Raw genomic sequence first — 6,863 nt, forward strand, 5'->3', positions numbered from 1 at the left:
TCAGCTGCCCCTTTGCCTTGGCAGCCTTCCGATCAATATTTACGTCTGTTTGCCGCGTGGTCACACTGTGGGATTGCCACCCAGAAGCCTCCAGACGGCTTTTTATGGCACACAATTGTGGCACTTTGGCCCCATTTGAGCAGGCGATGGAATCCTGGAATTTGTGGTTTAATGAGTCGTGCAAGATTTATTGCCAGGGAGGGCTTAATGCCTCACCGAACTGCATCTCCCAGGATCCCCAAGACAGAGATGCAGCAATTGAACAGGGCATCAAACAGTTATAACATTGCAATATGAAAGAAATCGCTGAGTTTGCATAGCTTTAATCTGTCTCATTTTCAGCATGTTGCCTTGAGTCCCACAAAGAGAAGGACATACGAGGGGTGTTCATTAAACATTTCCCCTGACGTGTTCTACTTATCACAGGATGCTGAAACTGCACATGTGTGATGATATAAGTCTCAATAGGTTACGTGCCAATTTACAACCCAGAACTGATAACAGTCTTGATGTTACATGTGCTGAAGTTGTGTGAGGTTTGAGAATGGACTCGAGCAGTCCTCGAGTTCCTTTACTGCAATCCAAACAAGATGTTAGATGAGGTGAAAGAGGTTTACAGTGAGGATTCCCCATCATATGAAGTAGTCAAGACCTGGCGTCCATTCAAATGTGGTCGGACTTTGGTGCAAAAAGCTCCAATTCCAGGGTGACCCCACTTTGCTATTGATGAACACACCGTCATAGAATCATAGAATCCTAGAGTTGGAAGAGACCTCATGGGCCATCCAGTCCAACCCCCTGCCAAGAAGCAGGAATATTGCATTCAAAGCACTCCCGACAGATGGCCATCCAGCCTCTGTTTAAAAGCCTCCAAAGAAGGAGCGTCCACCACACTCCGGGGCAGAGAGTTCCACTGCTGAACAGCTCTCACAATCAGGAAGTTCTTCCTAATATTCAAATGGAATCTCCTTTCTTGTAGTTTGAAGCCATTGTTCCGTGTCCTAGTCTCCAGGGCAGCAGAAAACAAGCTTGCTCCCTCATCCCTGTGACTTCCTCTCACATATTTATACATTGCTTTCATATCTCCTCTCAGCCTTTAAGCTGCTCTTCATAGGGCTTGTTCTCCAGACCCTTGATCATTTTAGTTGCCCTCCTCTGGACACATTCCAGCTTGTCAATATCTCTCTTCAAATGTGGTGCCCAGAATTGGACACAATATTCCAAGCGTGGTCTATCCAAGGCGAAATAGAGCATGGATAGCATGACTTCCCTGGATCTATGCTCCTATTGATGCAGGCCAAAATCCCATTGACTTTTTTTGCCACCACATGACATTTTTAACTTGCTGTCCACGAGGACTCCAAGATCTTTTTCACACATACTGCTATTGAGCCAGGCATCGTCCCCCATTCTTTATCTTTGCATTCTGTTTTTCCTGCCAAAGTGGAGTATCTTGCATTTGTCCCTGCTGAACTTCATTTTGTTAGTTTTGGCCAATCATCTCTCTAATCTGTCAAGATGGTTTTGAATCCTGTCCTGTCCTCTGGAGTCTTGGCTCTCCCTCCCAATTTGGTGTCATCTGCAAACTTGATGATCCTGCCTTCTAACCCTTCATCGAAGTCATTAATAAAGATGTTGAACAGAATCGGGCCCAGGACGGAACCCTGCGGCACTCCACTTGTCACTTCTTTCCAGAATGAAGAGGAAGCAAGTGGAGGATGCCATTTTGGAACATCGCCGCATAACCATTCACCACCGAGCCCAAAATGTCAAGATTGGTGTGGGGTTTGTGGGGGGAAAATCATCCAAAACCATCTTCCCATGCATAAGGTATCCTCTCATTGGGTCCTCTGGCTGCTCACACCTTTCCAGAAGCAAGGACGAGTTGAATGCTCTCAGGCTCTCTTGGCAATGTGTCATGGAAATCAGGACTTTTTCAACAGACTGATCACGCAGGATGGAAGCTAGGTCCATCACTCTGATCCTGAGACTAAAGTCCAATTGATGCAATAGAAGCATCATGACTCCCTGCCTCTAAAGAAGGCACATGCCCAACTCTTGGCAGGCAAGGTCATGCTCACAGTATTTTGGGACCAGCACTGAGTAGTATTGATTGATTTCCTAGCACAAGTTGCCATGATCACTAGGCCAGACTATGCTTCACTGCTGTAGACATTGCGGGAGTCCATCAAAACCAAGAGACAATGTGGCATGCTCACCAAAGGTCACCACCTTCTGCAAGACAATGCACCAGTTCACAACTCACCTGTTGCCCACATGGAAGACGCATGCTCCTGTGGCTTTGAAATTCTACCGCATCCTCCTTCTTCGCGCCATTGGACTTGAGGCTTTGAAATTCTATCGCATCCCTTATTCACCCAATCTTGCACCATTGGACTTCCACCTCTTTCCAACAATGAAATTATTTTTTGAAGGGAAAGCATTTTTCAGGTGATGAGACTCTGATTTCCAAAGTCACAACATGGCTTTTGGAGCAACCTGTCGACTTCTACAAGCGAGGTGTTGACAGTTGCTTAACAAGATGGGGGAAGTGTGTGTCCCTCGGTGGCACCAATGGAGAGGACTCAGAACTGTGCAAAGTTTCATTGCTCTCAGTCCACAGGAAGTGGGTCAGGGGAAATCTTTAATGAACACCTCTCATAAACGAGTAAAATACTACCGACGTTGGACTATGACTGTTTTCCGTAGAAAATCAAGTCACACATTCTCAACCTCGGACGAAGGCAATGGGAGGCCTCTTTGGAGCAGATAATTCCAAGAAAGGTCTGCCATGGGTTTGCCGAGAGGCCGCCATGAGCCAGAAAGCCCCAACCGTGGGTTTCTGTTTAGCATTGACTTAAGATGCATCTGTTTGCAAAATCCTTTAGGGCCTCAGCACAAACATGTCTTTAACTCCTTTTGAGCTCTTTTTTGGCTTGCGTTACCTTAGATTTTATCTTCTTTAAATTATTGACTGGTTTTAGCCGGGAGTAGTTTAAATGGTTATCTGTTTGCTGCCCTGCGACCTCGTGATGAAAGGGGAGGGGAATGACCACATTGCAGTGGAGTGAATGAACAATTCAACGTCCTCCTCTCTCAAAGGGTGTTGCTGGTTTTGTGCAGGTCCCGATCAAGGGAAGTCATACTCTCAATGTGATCAGAGCTCACCTGGAATACAACTGTGTCCAGTTCTGGACAAAGTGATTCTAGGAGGAGATGGAGAAGATGGAAGTCCAAAATAGCCAAAGATCTGGAAGCCATGAATCCCTCTGAGGAACTGTGTTTAACTTGGTTCGAATCTGGGGGAAGCAGGTTGAGCTCCCTCTGTCAGCACCAGCTGCCCATGCAGGGACATGAGAGAAGCCTTCCACAAGGATGATAAAACATCAAAACATCCGGGCGTCCCCTGGGCAACATCCTTGAAGACGGCCAATTCTCTCACACCAGAAGTTACTTGCAGTTTCTCAAGTCGCTCCTGACATGACAAAAAAAAAAAAAAAAGCTTGGAGAAGGGAAGACTTTCGTGTCAGGAGCTACTTGAGAAAATGCAAGTCACTTCTAGTGTGAGGGAACTGGCCATCTGCTAGGACGTTGCACAAGGGATGCCTGCATGTTTGATTTTTTTCCCATCCTTGTGGGAGGCTTCTCTCATGTCCCTGCATGGGGAGCTGGAGCTGGCAGAGGAAGCTCAAGGTTCTTGTGGGTTTTTTCGGGCTATATGGCCATGTTCTAGAGGCATTTTCTCCTGACGTTTTGCCTGCATCTATGGCAAGCATCCTCAGAGGTAGTGAGGTCTGTTGGGTTGCTTGCCATAGATGCTCTGAGGATCCTTGCCATAGATGCAGGCGAAACGTCAGGAGAAAATGCCTCTAGAACATGGCCATATAGCCCAAAAAAACCCACAAGAACCTAGTCATTCTAGCCATGAAAGCCTTCGACAATACAGAGGAAGCTCAATCTGTTCCCCCTATATTCGAATCACTGACTTGGTCAGCAGTTCTGCTGCACAAGGGTTTAACCCACTGCACCACTGGGGTCTCCTAAGGGAAGGCTGAGAGAAGATGATGAGAGCCATGCTTCAACACTGGAAATGATGCCTCACAACCAGACACAGTGAAGACATCTGCCCTTGCGCTGTGCTACTCTGCTGCTGAGTATGCATGCCCAGTGTGGAACACATCTCACCACACTAAAACAGTGGATGTGGCTCTTAATGAGACATGCCGCATTATCACAGGGTGTCTGCGCCCCACACCACTGGAGAAATTACACTGCTTAGCCGGTATTGGACCACCTGACATCCGCCGGGAAGTAGCAGCCAATAGTGAAAGGACCAAGGCAGAGACATCTCCAGCTCATCCCCTGTTTGGTTATCAGCCAGCACGTCAACGACTTAAATCAAGACAGTTTTCTTAGATCTACAGAGACACTCGCTGGAACACCTCAGCAAGCAAGAGTCCAAAAGTGGCAGGCTCAAACCCAGCACATCAATTCATGGGTGATACCAGATGAGAGACTCCCCCCTGGGCACACAGAAGACTGGGTGACTTGGAAGGCGCTGAACAGACTGCGCTCTGGCACCATGAGATGCAGAGCCAACCTTCAGAAATGGGGCTACAGGGTGGAATCCTCGGCATGCGAGTGCGGAGAAGAACAAACCACTGACCACCTGCTGCGATGCAACCTGAGCCCTGCCACATGCACAATGGAGGACCTTCTTGCGGCAACACCAGAAGCACTCCAAGTGGCCAGATACTGGTCAAAGGACATTTAACCAACTACCAAATTTGCAAAATCTCTGTGTTTTTTTTTCTTTTTAATCTGTGTGTTTGTTTTGCTCTGTTAGAATTGTAATACAATGGTTGCTGATGACACGATAAATAAATAAATTGAGGAGAAAAGGGCCAAGCTTGCCTTCTGCTGTTCCAGAGACTAGGACACAATGGAGCCATGGATATAAACTGCAGGGAAACACATTCCACCTGGATATTAGGAAGAAATTCCTGAAGGAAAGAGGTGTTCTGCCTCAAAATGTAGTGGAGGCTTCTTTCTTGAAGTCTTTTAAACAGAGGCTGGATGGACAACTGTCAGGGGTGCTTTGACTGTGCTTTTCCTGCATGGCAGGGGGTTGGACTGGATGCCCCGTGCAGTCTCTTCCAACTCTATTATTATGATTGGATCCAAGTCCTTGAGGTGGCCCCCTTGGACTCTTCCACTGACCCATTTTTTTGTTTTTGGTGCTTTCACCCCTAATAATGATCTCCCAGGACCAGACTCAAATCACACACACTTAAAATGCACAGGAAATCTTTACTCTCTCTCCTATCCATCCACAGTAGAAACCTGCCTGTCCCACCTATTCCTCCCTTTAAGCCTACGCTGAAGTGTACATACCGCAAAGCAGGGTTCCAGCCTCTGGCAGCTCTGTGGTGCGAGCCTCTCCTGACCAGGTTTGCAAGCAGAACAGTGACCTTTGAGCAGTTGAGCAGTCGATCATCCCACAGCCCCCTGACCTCCTTCCTCCTTGTTTGGAGAAGGCCCAGGTGCCTTCAGGAAAGGGCCATCCAGTCTGGCTCTTATCTGGAGTCACTAAACTGCTCCAAGACAACAGTCACGGCACACTCTGAGGACAGAAGCAATCATTCAGAGATTTCATCTGAACACGAGGAAGAACTTCCTGACTGTGAGAGCCGTTCAGCAGTGGAACTCTCTGCCCCGGAGTGTGGTGGAGGCTCCTTCTTTGGAAGCTTTTAAACAGAGGCTGGATGGCCATCTGTCAGGGGTGATTTGAATGCAATATTCCTGCTTCTTGGCAGGGGGTTGGACTGGATGGCCCATGAGGTCTCTTCCAACTCTTTGATTCTATGATCTCAAAGACTCCGAAATCCAACTCCTCAGTCAAAATTGGAATAGAAGCTTCTCCTTTTGAATATATATTGTTGGGTTTGGAGAGCATCAGAAATGGCCCCAGACCAGTGAACCAAGACATTGGTCCAGTGAGCTTTTCCAGATTCGTTGTCGAAGGCTTTCATGGCCGGAATCACCGAGGATTGTTGTGTGCATTCAAGTCGTTTCATACCTAGGTTGAACCTGAGTGAGGGCCGGGTAAATGACCTTGGAGGGCTGTATCCGGCCCTCGGGCCTTAGTTTGAGGACCCCTGTTTTAAACTAAGAGGTTTCAAGGGAGAGTAACTGCGAAACATTTTGAAACTCTGCTATCGAAGTATATGTTTTTTGTGCAGTCGCATGACTTTGTCCCTGGCAGTTCAAAGACATGGTTTATCAGTGTAACAGCCGAGTTTTAAAAATTTTTAATTTATTACATCTGGCCTGGCCATAAGGTTTTAAATTTTGTGTTATTGTTTATATATGTTATATTAATTGTACTGTTTTATTTGCTTGCTGTTTTGTTTTTACTGATGTGTTGTTGGGCTTGGCCTCATGTATGCCACTCCGAGTCCCTTGGGGAGATGGTGGCGGGTTATAAATATTATTATTATTATTATTATTATTATTATTATTATTATTATTATTATTATTATTATCTGTATGCCATTACATGAATGCTTGTGAACATCACTTCTTCAAATGGTTGACTTCTAACAAGGCCATGCCTCTCCTTGACTAGTGGGTTTCAAAAGGTGATCTCCAGATGTTCAGGGAGATTCAGATTTTCCAAACTGATATGACATAATTTTTTCTTTTCAAAAAGATTATGATTGCCATTCCCCCCCCCCCCCCCAAAAAAACTGTTATTTTCCCCCGAGATCAGATTCCCTATAAAAAGGGGCCATGCTCAGGAACACACACACCTCCATAACTGCAGGAGAAAAAGAAAGAACAAAGACAGAGAGGGAGGGAGG

The sequence above is a fragment of the Anolis sagrei genome, chromosome 10, assembly GCF_037176765.1.
Source record: "Anolis sagrei isolate rAnoSag1 chromosome 10, rAnoSag1.mat, whole genome shotgun sequence".
NCBI classification, from domain to species: Eukaryota; Metazoa; Chordata; class Lepidosauria; order Squamata; family Dactyloidae; genus Anolis; species Anolis sagrei.